We start from the raw sequence: 13174 nt of genomic DNA on the forward strand, positions 1-13174 counted from the left end.
GTTCTACTGATGGTCACAAACGGGCCACGTGGGACAGCAGTAACGCAGTAGGAGCTGCACAGGAACGCTCAGGGCTATTCTCACAGTGATTCTGCAACCCCGAAACTGTTCTAAAATTAAAAAGCACATTTATAAACAAAGCATGGGCCGGGGTGTAGCTCAGCAGTAGGGCACATGCTTAGCAGGCCCCAGAACACGAAGCACAGAGAAGAAGGGGCTATGAAGGATATGGCTGAGCTAACAAGGGGCCCCCTGGGAAGAGGGGAGCTCTGAAATGACCCCAAGGTCTCAGACTTGGAGGTGGGCCCGGGGGTCACTGGGGATGTGACCTGGGAGGGTGTTCCTGTCCTTGGCTCCTCCCTGCTGCCTCTGCTTCCTGGCCTGTCAGTGTCCCCCTCTTTTGCACAGGGCTGTGGACAGCCTCCGCTCCAGCTCCACATTTTTGGGGTGGTGTGGGAAGCTGCAGCCCTCGGCGGAAATCCCACGGAGCTGGCAAAGGGACAGCGCTCCGTCCTCCCCGGCCTCCTGCCTCCCTGGCCTCTCGCTGCCAATTTCCATCCTTCTGTCTCTATTTCTCTCTCACACCCTCAGCACAGACCTGTGGAAAATGACTCTGCGTCCTCCCCCTTTGAGCACACGGAGGACAGGCGTGTGTTTGTCACTGTGACTCACCGCCTGTGGCCGCTGGCTCCAGGGTGAGGCTGACGCAGAGCGAGCTCGGCATGGCTGAGTGGCTGTGTGAAGGAACCCGGTGTGGGCAGCACTGCCCAGCTGTCACCAGGGAGCCCTGAGTCACCCTGACAGGTGCCAGGGTGGGACACATGGGCACGGCGTGTTCTTCAAGGCGCAGCCCTCCTAGGAAGTAGGATGGGGTGGCAAGCATGGGCAGAGTGAGCCCTGGCTTCCACCTGCTATTTGGTGTGGGGAACAGAAGCAGAAGCTGAAGCCAGGACTGGCGGTGCACACCTATCATCCCAGCACCAGGAGGCTGAGGCAGGATGATGGCTGCAAGTTCAGAGCACGACCTTGTCTCAAAAAGACAGAAGACAGAAAGAGGACATTGAATGAAAGAAAGAAAGAAGGAAAAGCAGAAGCTCTGGGCCTCCTGGCTCCAGCGCTGGGCCCCATGCTCCCACATTCTGGAGGGGACTGGGGGACTTGCCGCAATGGGTGGCCTCGTCTGAGCTCTTGGGCACCAGATTCCTGCTCCAGCTCTGGGCGCAGGCACGGTTATGACCACGCTTTATGCTCCGTGGGTTCAGCAGCCGCAGCTGCCCCTGGTGCACGGGGATGAGTGGGGACACAGCCCACATCCCACGCGCCCCGCTGGCCTCCCCGGTTTGCAGACCGCCCTGCCCGGGGCTTCCGGCTGCGGTCCTGAGAGTGCGCGCAGATTCTTCCACCAAAGCGGATGAGCCGCGTGTGGGTGGCATGGACAGAGGGTGGCTTTGCTCCTGGCTGGCAGCCTCTAGGGGAGGAGGCCTGTGGCTAAGTCAGGACTCCTCTCCGGGCTCTCCTGCCCCGCCTGGAGGGGCCGTGGGTCCCAGCTGAGCAGGTAGCAGTCAGCCCTCCCAGGCCAGCTGACCCGGGCTCCTGCACAGGGGGTGTCTCCTGGAGTCCCTAAGCCTGGGTTTTCTCGGCCCGGATGGGTGGAGGCCACAAGCTGAGCATCTTCGGGACAGTGAAAAAAATGTTTTGAGACAAGGTCTTGTTATGGAGCTCAGGCTGGCCTCGAACTCACTGCAGTCCTCCTGCCTCGGCCTCCTGAGTGCTGGGATTACAGATGTGCACCACCACACACAGCTAGGATGGTGACATTGTAGTGGTTCAAAGCTGCCACCCGTCTCTGGTTGGAGCCTGGCTTCTGACACACAGACATGTGGAGCAGTATCTGTGTGAGTGGGTACTCAAGCCCTAGCTCAGCCCCTGGTCTTTTGTGGCAGGCGCCCCTGGGGCTGCGCTGCTCCACGCTGTCCCACCCTGCTCACCTCCAGAGCTGGCCCTTGCCAGCCACCCGGACACACGTATGTGAATCCAGGCCCAGCACACATGTGTGCTCACTCATGCCCATGCCACCCACATGCACTCACACACTACACTAAACGCTCTCATGTTCACACACACAGGTGCACACCTACCACACGCATGTTCACTCATGCACACCCCACTCACATGTCACACAGGGAAAACTGCATCCAAATGAACAAATAGGAATTGAACACGGAGGTGAGCCATTTGTACAACAGAAACTAACAAAATGTTGCTAAAAGAAATTAAGATGTGGAAAGACATCCCTTGTCATGGATTAGAATATTTAACCTTGATCGGGTGTTCATCCTGCCCACAGATTTAATGTAATGTCTATCAAAATCCCAACAGCAGTTTTCGGGGAAATAGAAAAATTCATCTTAAAATTAATGTGGAATTTCAAGGGAGCCTAAAACGCCGAGGCCACCTTAGAAGAGCAAAGGTAGAGGACTCACGCTTCCCGATCTCAAAGCTCGTGGCAAAGCTACAGCAACACGAAGTGCGCTGCTGGTGTGAGGACAGCATGCAGAGCAGAACAGCAGCACGGGGATGAGCCACATGTACGTGTGCAGATGAGGGTTGGCAAGCGTGCTGAGACCATTCAACACCAATGGACCAGCTCTCCCACAAACAAGGCTGGGAACTCTGGGCATCGTTTGCAAATCAATGAAGTGGGACCCTTACTTTGTACTATGGATAAAGATTAATTCATAATGGGTCAAAAAATCAAAACGTAAGACCTAATACTATAAAGCTCTTAGCAGAAAACATGAGATGAAGGCTTCGTGACATTAGATTTGGCAATGATTGCTTGATGTAATATCAAAGGCATAGGCAGCAAAAGAAAAAATAAGTACTTTGGACTACATCAAAATTTAGACAACAATCTGAGAGGCTGAGGCAGGAGGATTGCATGATTTAGCCAAAACTAGGCAACTTAGTGACTTAGTGAGATCCTGTATCAAAATTTAAAAAGTAATAATAATAAAGGGATGGGCCGGGGATTTAGTGGTTTCGCCGCCTCCTGCGCAATCGCAAGGACCTGAGTTCGATCCCCGGTACCAAATAAATAATAAATAAATAAGGGCTAAGGATTTAGTTCAGTGTAAAGGCCATTGTTCAATCCTCAATACCATAAAAAACATAGAGTTTCTATGCATCAAAGGGCACAACCAGAAAGGCAACTCATGGAATAGGAAAAAATATTTGCAAATCCTACATCTGATAAAGGATTAGTATACAGAATACAGAGAGAACTCCTAAACTTCAGCAACAAATTGAGAACCAAAAATGGGTAAAGGACTTGAACAAACCTTTCTCCAAAGACATACAAATGGCCCATGGGCCCATGAAAAGATGAGTTAGGTAACTGCAAACCAAATCACAATGGGATGTCACAACATCACCTCACACACACAGGGTGGCCACGATGGAAAACCAGAAAGTAATGAGTGTAGGCGAAGACGTGGAGAAAGATAACCCTTGTGCATGGTTGGCAGGGATGGAAAATGGTGTAGCCTCTGTGGAAAATAGTTGAGCAGGTCCTCAAAAAGCAAAATGCAGCTGGGTGTGGTGGTACATGCCTGTAATCCCAGCACCCTGGAGGCTGAGGCAGGAGGATCGCCAGCCTGGGCTACACAGGAGACCCTGTCTCAAAAAAACAAAAAAAAAAAAGAAAAAAAGAACAAAAACACAAAAAAGCAAAATGCAGACCTACCACCTGCTCTGGCATTCCACTGCTGGGTCCACACCAGAACTGTACACATGAAAATGGCTATGATGGTGAACTTCATATTGCTTGAAGGAAAACCTAGAAAGGTCTTGTGGCTGCAGGAGGCAGGGCCACGGCAAGGACCCTATGGTTGGAGCCAACTGGGCACCCTCCATGTGCAGCCCACAGGGTCCAGGCCCAGCTCCGAGTGCAGCAGTGCATGCCTGCTGCTCACTCCAGGCTGGTGTTGTGCTTTGGACTCACCACCCCGCCAGCCCTGGGGCAGCCTGGGGACGGGAACACTGTGCATCATGGGGCGGAAGGGAAGCAGAGGCATCCCAGGGAGAGCCCTTGGATGGGTCCTGACCCCAGCAGCAGCCCAGGGCCCTCCTGCAGGGATCCCTGGCTCCCAAGCACCGGGACAAGAGGCTGGGGGTGACCCAGCTGGGGCCTGGTTTCAACCCCAACCTGGCCCTAGGCACCCAGACCAATTGGGGGCTGCAAACATTCCCCCATGTCCCCCACATACAGAAGGAATCTGAGAAATCAATACTGGGGAGTCTCCTCTGAGCTTTCAGTCCCCATATTTCCTGCTGTGATGATAATGACACTATAGCATACACATCATGTTATATCTACCTGCATGTGTGTCACAAGACAGCATCACAACACCTTGCAAGATGAGGTGAGGCTGGACAGGGAGGCTGATGGAGGAAACCTGGCCTGTTTGGGAAATTTGTCCATTTCCTCTCCTGTCTTCTAGGAAGGTCATATGACAGCTGAGTCCAGGCAGGTCACACGGAACTTTAGCCTGAGTGGCTCCATCTTGATTTTTTAGCTTGGCCTGTGGGATGGGGTACAGGATAGGAGCTTCATCCAAGACAAAGGCTTCCCGTGATTTTTATTTAATCTGTACATCAAGTGCTGGGTGTGCCAGTGGTTTTTGTTGATAGGTACATGATCAAAGCTTTCTGGGCTGGAAGATGAGGTCCTTGGAGTCAGGGTGGGGCCCCAGGGACAGACCCAGGATTTAAGCCTCCAGCTGAAGTGGTGAGCAGAACAGACTCCCTTAACTAAAATGGACCAGAAAAGAGCTTGGGACAAGTATCCAGCTGGCCACAGGGCTGGAGGGCAGCTCCAGACAGGGCCAGGCAGGGGAGGGGAGGCGCGGCTGGGAGTGTGGGAGCAGGTGACAGAGGTCCCCAGCAGGACTGACGCAAGAAGTCCTGTGCCCAACAGCTGCCCAGGCCTCCTCCCCAGCCAGTGACCCTGCCCCACTGGTCCCCGCCCATGGGGACCCAGAATCTGTTGCTCCTGCCCTGGCCAGGCCACCTCCCTCCCTGGCCCTGTGCAGGGGCCCTGCCATGACCTGGTTTGTGTGACCCGTCTGTGTGTGTGTGGTTGTACGTGTGTGAGGTCCATGGACTGTTGTGTGCACTGTTGGTGTGCGGTGTGTGGTTGTGTGTGCATGGTCTGTGCTGTGTGTGTGGTCTGTATTTCATGTCCACACTTGTGTGCATATGGCATACAGCCTGTGTCGTGTGTGTTGTGTTGTATGTATGTGCTCTGTGAGGTGTGTGTGCATTTGTGCTGTGTGGTGTGTGGTCTGTATTACAGACCACATGTACGTGGCCTCTGCTGCGTGTGTGGGACCTGTGTCACATGAATGTGTCTGTGCTGTGTGTCGTGTGTGCTGGTGGGCAGAGGGCCCGCCCCACTTTCTGACTTCTGGGTCTGGCAGCCTCGCCCACATCAGCAAAATGCCCACAGGGCCTGGGTGTGACGGTACGTACAGTACGTACGTGCGCTTCACAACAGCACACAACACAGCAGAGCACACAAGAAGCACCCCACACGCAACACACCCGGATGCCATACACAGGACACACAGCACAGGGCTCACAACCGACACTCCCACCCTACATGACACACACGCCGAACACCACTCGCTGCACACACACAAAGTGCACACAGCACAGCAATGTGTGTGCCGTGGGCATCCTCAGGGCGCTCACTGTCTCTCTGAACGGCCAGGGTAGGCGGCTCGGCTAGAGCACAGGGTTTACCAGTGGTCCCTGAAGGCAGGAAGCCCCTCCCCAGCTGATCACCCCAGAAACCAGACATCGCCTCGCTGCTGTCTTGGGTATGCACAGGAAGTAGATGCACCCGCCTAGCAGGACCCAGGGCTGGGCCACACTGGTGTTCACCTGGGCGGCCATGCTGGATCATTCAGACAAGGACATCAGATGACAAAAACACCATGTCCTTGGTCGTGACGTTTCCTGCCCGCGGAAAGACTCCAACATGTGCATCTATTCTGAGAGCAGTTGGGAAGCTGGGGTTTGTGTTGGGAGCCAGACAGCGGCGGCATTGAGACGCCTCCTGCCCCAGGAAGCCCGTCACGGGGACCACGGGGGGCGTCACTGCCTCAGGGAGGGGACCATCTGCCGCCCTGGCCAGGGATCTGGACGCTGCTGATCTGGATGGCCAGCTGCCACTCTCGGGCCCGGGGTCTTGACTGCCATCCCAACTGCAACTCCTTCCCAGCATCCCAGGCGAGGAATGGCCACTCCAGCTGCTGCTGACACCAGGCCTCCTGTCCCACAGGGCCAACTCTGGGAAATGTGGTCCTCACAAACCCCCTGCAAGCACGTGAGCCAGTGGAAGGTGAGCACCCCGGTCTGACTTCAGCAGGAGGCATTGCGGAGCCGAGCCTCCAGCCTTGGAAGCACCCATGCAGGACACAGGGAGCTTTGGCTTCAGCCCAGTGTGGATTTGAGTCCAGGTCCCCGTCCTTGCTCCTTCCAGACCCTGTGGAAGGTGTGGAAAGGCGTGCATAGGTGGATAGAAAGCAAAGCCACCAAGACACATGCAGCACAGGCTGCAGCCTCCACAGCCAGGCAGATGGGCTCTGGACCTGCTCCAGAGGGCAAGGAAGACGAGATGAGGTGCTCACCGCTAGGACAGTGTCACAGGGGGATCCGTGGCAATGCAGTTTTTCCTGTAATAAATTTTTAAAATGTACATATTCATCATATTTTTCTACAGTACCCCCTTGTATAATACACACTCAGGGCCTGAGAAAGCTCAGTGTAACAGAGGTTTACTTGTTTAGGGTGTGCCGCTGGGGTCTATTGGGACACTGACACCACCTGCTGAAAGTGCACCGTTCGGTGTCCTGGCCCTGATGCACATGCTGCGACTGTCACCGTGGCCACCACCCAAGGCTCCTGGGGCCCTCTGGGGCCCTCTGGGGTCCCCTCTTGCCTGTCCTGGCCCTCTGCCCTCCTCGTGTCCAGGCAAACCAGACCCACAGCTGCACATCGTGCCTCAGGCCCGAGGGCGCCCGTCCCAGGGGCACCAGTGCGCTGCCTGGCTCGAGCCGTCCTGGAGGGAGCCTTCTGAAGACGCTGTCTGTTCACCACCTCTGGGTGGGCAGCCTTGCGTTTCCAGCTTGGGGATGTCACCATAAGCCGAGGACCTTCCTGTACAACCTCGCTCCCCCACTTCCACAGGGCTGGAAGGCTGGGCCACACAGCACGAGTCTCAGTCGCTTTCCTGTCACAATATCCGACCGCCAGTCCCATCCTCTGCACACTCACCCAGTGACCAGAGGGAAGGGAATCTTTCTCCAGCTGTGTGCTCTCTTCGTTGCTCTGTACGAGACCCCATAAGATAAAAAGGGGCCCAGCGGTGCCCAGGCTGCAGGTCCAGTCCTTCAGACCCTGAGCGGATGCTGTGTGGGACGCATGTGCAGCCACTCACCACCCACCGGGCACGCTGGAGGAGGAGGCCGCTCTGCCCCAAGCTCCTTGGCCTTGGGCAGCTCACAGTGCCCGTGTGCCACAGCTGTGCCAGGCAGGGAGAGGGTTCTGGGTGGGGTGTAGTTTACTTCACCAGGGCAGGCACAGGCACAAGTTCCCATAAACGAGGTGTGATTGGAAACTACACCCTGAATATTTAATCTATATTATAGGAGAGGACACATCACCATGAATCCCCCTGAAAGCCCTCCCCTCACCTCACACACGCTCCTCCCACCGTCCTGGCCGCTTCCTGCAGCAGCTCTGGAGCCCTCTTTCCCGAGTGTCTTTAGTTGCGCTGTCCTGGCTGCCTCCATGTCCTGAATGGATTCAAAACGTTTCCTTTTCCTGGTCATTCTGACAGTGGGGAAGAGCTGGAAGCCACATGGTGCCAGATCTGGTGGACGAGGACACAGCGTTAGATTTTCATGAGCTGCCTTTCTGTTGGAGGCCCTGGGCAGCAGCATTCACAGTATCATTGACTACACCTTGTGAAGATGCAAAAGAAGACTTCCAGAACTGTTTCAGAAAGTGGCAAGAATGGGGGTACAAGTGTGTTTGCAGCAATGGGGAGTACTCTGAGGATAAACGGCAGTGTGACTTTCAGGGTAACAATTTTTAAATGCAAATACTTTCTGTACGTTTTGATCCCTCCCACATAGCCAGCCCTTCCTACAGCACATGCACCAGGGTGTGTGTTACAGACCCTCTGTGGGTCTCCCCCTCCTGCCTCAGGGAGCTGCCACGCCAGGTGCCCCTTGCCCTGGCCTCTCCAATATGCCTTGGGGTTTGGGGGTCCTCTCCTCACAGCCTCCCCGGGCCTTGACACCCTCTCTGCCCCAGGGCCTCCTGCAAGGACAAGCATTCCTGGCTTTGGAAATAGCTCAGATCCAGGCTGGGGAGGGGAGCGACAGTGTCCTAAATCTAGCAAGAGGCGCAGCGGGTCACAGGGCACCTGCCCGGCCCCGTCCTGCCCCCCAGAGCATAGCTCCTGGTGTCTTCATCCGGGGGCCCACGAGGGCTTCCGCTATCTCCGCAGACGCTCGGCTCTGAGGCTGTGCCCCCTAAGCCCTCTGTCTCCCCACTCCCAAACCTGAGGTGCCCTGAATGGGACAGGCAGGGCCGCTGTCTGCCCCCTAGGAAGAACTTCCTTCCGGGGAGAGCCGGGATCGCGCTGCAGCCACAGCCTCGTAACGCAGGCCGTGCAGGCCTGGCCAGAGCCGCCTACGAGGTGGGGCCCATCCAGCCACCCAGCTCCCCAGAGGGCGGTGGGGGGCCCCGGCTTCTTGGCACCGGGGCTCTAGACGCCATGGTGACAGCTGCTCCGTCCATTTATAACCCCGGTCCAGCCGGCCCCTGAGCTCCGCCACCCTGGAGAGCATAGCCCCGCCCCTTTCCACGCCCCCGGGCTGCTTGGGGACCTGGAGGGGGAGGGGCGTCTCTGTTCCTGGAAGTTTCCCAGCCAGAGAGTGGGTGACAAGGCAGCCGTCATCGGCCACTGGTCACCATCACCCAGGCAGTCCGTCAGCACCTGCTCATCATGTGCCCCAGGGGAGTGACCAGACAGTCTAGACCCTGCCTGCTACTGACCGCCTGCCAACGACCGGGCAGCAGCAAGCTCTGAACCTCACAACCCAGCCTAATCCCGCTAACCCTGCCTACCCCTTCGGTACTCGCTCTGGTGCCTGCCTCAGGGCCTTTGCAGGTGCCACGCTGGGCTGTCCCTGGGCTGGTGCTCTACTGTCCCCTTCACAGCTCTCTCCCGGCCGAAGTGTGTTGCTGTGGGACTCATGCATTCCTTATCTCTGTGTCCCAGTCTGCCTGTCCCACCCCAGCTCCCGGTGCCCACCCCAGGGCCCAGCACAATGAAAGAATGAGAGAAAAGGGAGGCGGCTGGGGTGGGCTGCTCTGGCCGGAAGGAAGGATCACGGCTGCTGGGGGAGAGGCAGAGTCCCTGCATGACTGCGGAGGCAGCCCCGAGCCTCTGGGAGCCCGTCTCCTTTCTTCCCAGTGACATGCAGTCTGAGCCCCAGCTCCCTCTGCCACCTCCACCTCGGACTCGTGAGAACCTGCAGCTGCCAGGCACCACTGGCCAGCCTTGGCCTGCCTGGTGACACAGAGCAGTGACCCTGGGGGAACCACAGCACCAAAGCACCCCGAGCACAAAGCTCTGAGGTCACCGGAGAGCAGGCAGGGCAGCCTCTGGGCAGGGCCCTGGCCTGAGACTCGACTCCTTTGCTGGTGTCCTCTCTGTGCTGCGGCCTTGCCTGAAGGGGCCCTGACCCCATAACATCCCACGGACTGAGACGCAGCCTGAGCGGCCCCGCCCCGCCTGGGGTCCCGTTTGCCTCAGGTCCAACTCTTTCTCAGCAAGCATCAGTGCAGCCAACTGGGGCCTGGATTCAATCCCTCCTTTCAAAATCAATAATCACAAACCATGGTGGCTTGGCTTACCGGAAGCCAGCCATCTCCTGGGGGACAGACACGGCCACTGCCCTGGCAGGAGCCCCTCCCCAGACCAGTTCCAGGAAGCCGGGTCACGGGCTGAGAGTGGAATCTGCTCCAGGCAGCGGCTCCCTGGGGACTCAGCTGCCTGTCCCCACCCCCAAGGCCAAGTGCGGGAGGACAGGCCAGGCTGTCCCAGGCTTGCTTCTGGCCCAAGGTCCAGGCCCCTGGGAAAGCTCCCCGGGGGCTCAGCACCTCTCCATTTCCCCTCTTGTTCCAGAACAGAAGGAGCAGACCCAAGACGAAAGAAGAGCCCAGCCCTGTGCACCTCAGTGTCCCCACTCATAGACAGGGTCAAGCCCCCCACCTAGACCCTGACTTCCACTGAGCCCCAGAGAGACAGAGCCTGCTCTGCCAGTTCCTCCAGAGCCTTCTGGAGAAAACAGGCCAAAGTCACGTGGAACCCATCCTGGGGACACCCCACTGGCTACCAAGGGCCCCGTGTGGCTTTTTAGAAGGAGGAACCAGGCACCAAATTTGGTGGCACATGCCGGTCATCACAGCAAGCGGGAGGCTGAGGCAGGAGGATTGCTGTGAGTTTGAGGCCAGCCTGGGCTATATAGTGAGTTCAAGCCCAGCCTCAACTGCATAGTGAGACCCTGTCTCAAAGATAAATAACAAATAGAAATGAAAAAGGAGAGGTTTATTTTAGCTCCTGGCCCCAAGGCAGGAAAGGCAGAGTGGAAGGGCCTGGGGGTGGGGAGGGGAAGCTGCTCACCTCATGGCGGCCGGGAGGCAGAGAGGGGGTCAGGTGGCTTTTGAAGGGACCAACCACAGGCTGGAGCACGGTCCTGGCTCAAGCACTGGCAGGAGCTTTCCAGGAGCTTCCGACAGGCTCCAAACAGGTAAGCAGGCACTGGGCCCCACCGCCCCTCCCCGGCCGGCCCTGGCTTCCCCACATCCTCCCTGTGCAGCAGCAGCCAGGCCAGGCCAGTCCCAGGGACCAGAGCGCCTGGCGGGGGTAGCACCCCGAGGTGCAGGCTTCGTCACCATCATCCCCAGCCCCTTCCCACACAGGCCTTGTGCTCCTCCAAGCTGACAGGGCTGAGGCCACCTTGGGGAAGGAGGGGTGACTCCTGGTCCCTCTGACCCTTTCCCCACTGCCTCAGAGCTCCTGGCTGCCTGACTGGCCCCAGAGCTCAGCCCCCACCCCCCAGCCCTGGCCCGCCAGCTCCTCCCCCTCTCTGGACGGCGCTGGTCTCTGAGGGGTGACCCTGGCCACCCACAGGTGCACACAGAGCTGTGTCTGCTTTGGCCTCGGTGGTACCAGGCTGGGATCGTGGTGTGGGGACAGCAGGGAGGGAGATGCCAGGATTTATATCCGGCCTGAGTGGGCTGGTGGTGCTTGCCCAGGCCCCTCCCGGGGAAGGGAATACTTTCCCTTGGTGGGGTCCTGTGACCTGGAGGGTAGAGCCCCTTCCCGAGGAGCCCCCAGTTGCCAGCAGCAAACCAGAGGGCTGGCCTGGCCCAGCAGGGCTCCAGGAGCTCAAGGGTCGTGGATCCCCACTCCCATCCTCCCTGTACCCCAACTGTGGCACTGGATAGCTGCTGCCTCCAGCCCCTGAGACCCCTTTTCCTCATCAGCTCCTGCCAAATGGACCAACTTGAAAGCCTAGCCTCAGCCTAGGAAGCCCTGAGGATGCTGCCTTATTTCTGTGGGTTTTCTGGCCTATCTCTGAGCTCAGTTCTCCACTGCCCTGGTGCCAAGCCACTGTCCTCCCAACTGGCCTGTTGTGGACAGGCTTGGGGAAGGGGCCTGGAAGCCAGGGCCACCTGCACAGCCTGCCGGGACACCTGTCCCCACTAACCTGAGGCCACCACAAGGAGAGCTCCTCTCCTCCTGCCTAGCCCACTAGCCACCCTGCTGCCTCCCTGAGCTCCAGCTTTCTCTTCTTGTTAAACATTCTGAAGTACATATGTGCATGGCTAGCTATGCCTGATTTTGTCTTGTTGTTTGGGTTTTCGAGGCAGGGTCTTGCTATGTACTCCAGTGGCCTTGAACTACGTAGCCCTAGGCTGGCCTCAAACTCATGGCGATCCTCCTGTCTCAGCCTCCTGAGAGCTGGGATTACAGGCCTGTGGCCCCGTGCCTGGCTTGCCTGGCTTGGAGTTGCAGGGGACAGGGCATCACTGTGTGTCTTCAAAGACTAGCTCTACTTGGCCTTGAGTCACTAGGCAGCGCCACAGTGGTGGTGTGCAGTTGTGGTCACAGTGGATTTCTGTGTGACTAAGAACCCATCTCCCCTTTGGTGACAAGCACAGAGCCGTGTCTGGTCCGATGTTTTCCCCGGAGAGCTGCTGGGACATCTGAGCACATTCACCCTTGTTCTTGGGGCCCAGGAAGGTGCCTGCTCTGCGAGGGGCACCCCGAGGGCTTCAACCTCAGGACGGCGTGGGACAGTTCTCGGGGTTTAACCTGCTGTGCCCCGTTCCCACGGGTCTGGGGTGCAGGCAGTGGTCCCCCGCTGCAGCCAGGTTTGTGCCTCCCATCATGCGCACGACGTCTGACGATCTCCACGGAGTTTGGTGGGTTGACCAAACCACCCGACGCCTACCTGCGACCCTGCCCATTTCTCCAGGGGCCACTGTTGGTCTTTCTTTTTCTTTTTATGTAATTACACTGTCTGTCTTAAGCATTGCAAATAGCCCTCTTCAGTTAGTGGCTTTGTCTTTCAAATTTCCTCAAGGTGGTTTGGGTAAACCTGTTTTTTGCTGTTGTTCTTGAGCCAGGGTTTTGCCATGTAGCCCAGGCCGGCCGCACACTTGCTGTGGTCCTCCTGCCTCAGCCATGACAGGGTCCCAAAGCTGGGCTGGCCATGAGGATGCAGCCTGGCTGGCCCTGCAAGGTGGGAGCTGTCAGAGGTAGGAAGGTTCAGCCCTGTCTTCGGGCCCATGGCCAGCAGGAGCGCAGCCTGGGAAGCAGCTGGACACAGACAGTGGACGCCCCGGGCAGTGCCCATGTCAGTGCATGGTGCCATGGATAAGACCTGAGCTCCTCTGGCCCTTTCGCCGCTCCCTCCACTGCAACATCTGCAGACAGATAGGATTCGTCAGGGACAGACACGCACGGCCAGGCTGAGTGTGGGCAGGGTCTTCCTGAAGGGGCTGTTGCCGACCGGAAGCCACA

General features: G+C 57.7%; 1 protein-coding gene across 44 annotated transcripts in view; it reads right to left on the minus strand.

Moving 5' to 3' along the window:
• Positions 1-10671: 10671 nt before the first annotated feature.
• Positions 10672-13174, minus strand: part of Hsf2bp (heat shock transcription factor 2 binding protein) — a 91783-nt gene continuing 89280 nt past the window's right edge. For all 44 annotated transcript variants that reach the window (XM_087211840.1, XM_021256291.2, XM_087211887.1 and 41 more), the window contains one exon: positions 10672-13077. The gene's annotated coding sequence lies outside the window, so the exon portion shown is untranslated. The remainder of the gene's footprint in view (positions 13078-13174) is intronic.

The sequence above is a fragment of the Heterocephalus glaber genome, unplaced genomic scaffold, assembly GCF_053883595.1.
Source record: "Heterocephalus glaber isolate CG9 unplaced genomic scaffold, H.glaber_assembly_v1.0 deba00000122, whole genome shotgun sequence".
In the NCBI taxonomy this organism is placed as follows: Eukaryota; Metazoa; Chordata; class Mammalia; order Rodentia; family Bathyergidae; genus Heterocephalus; species Heterocephalus glaber.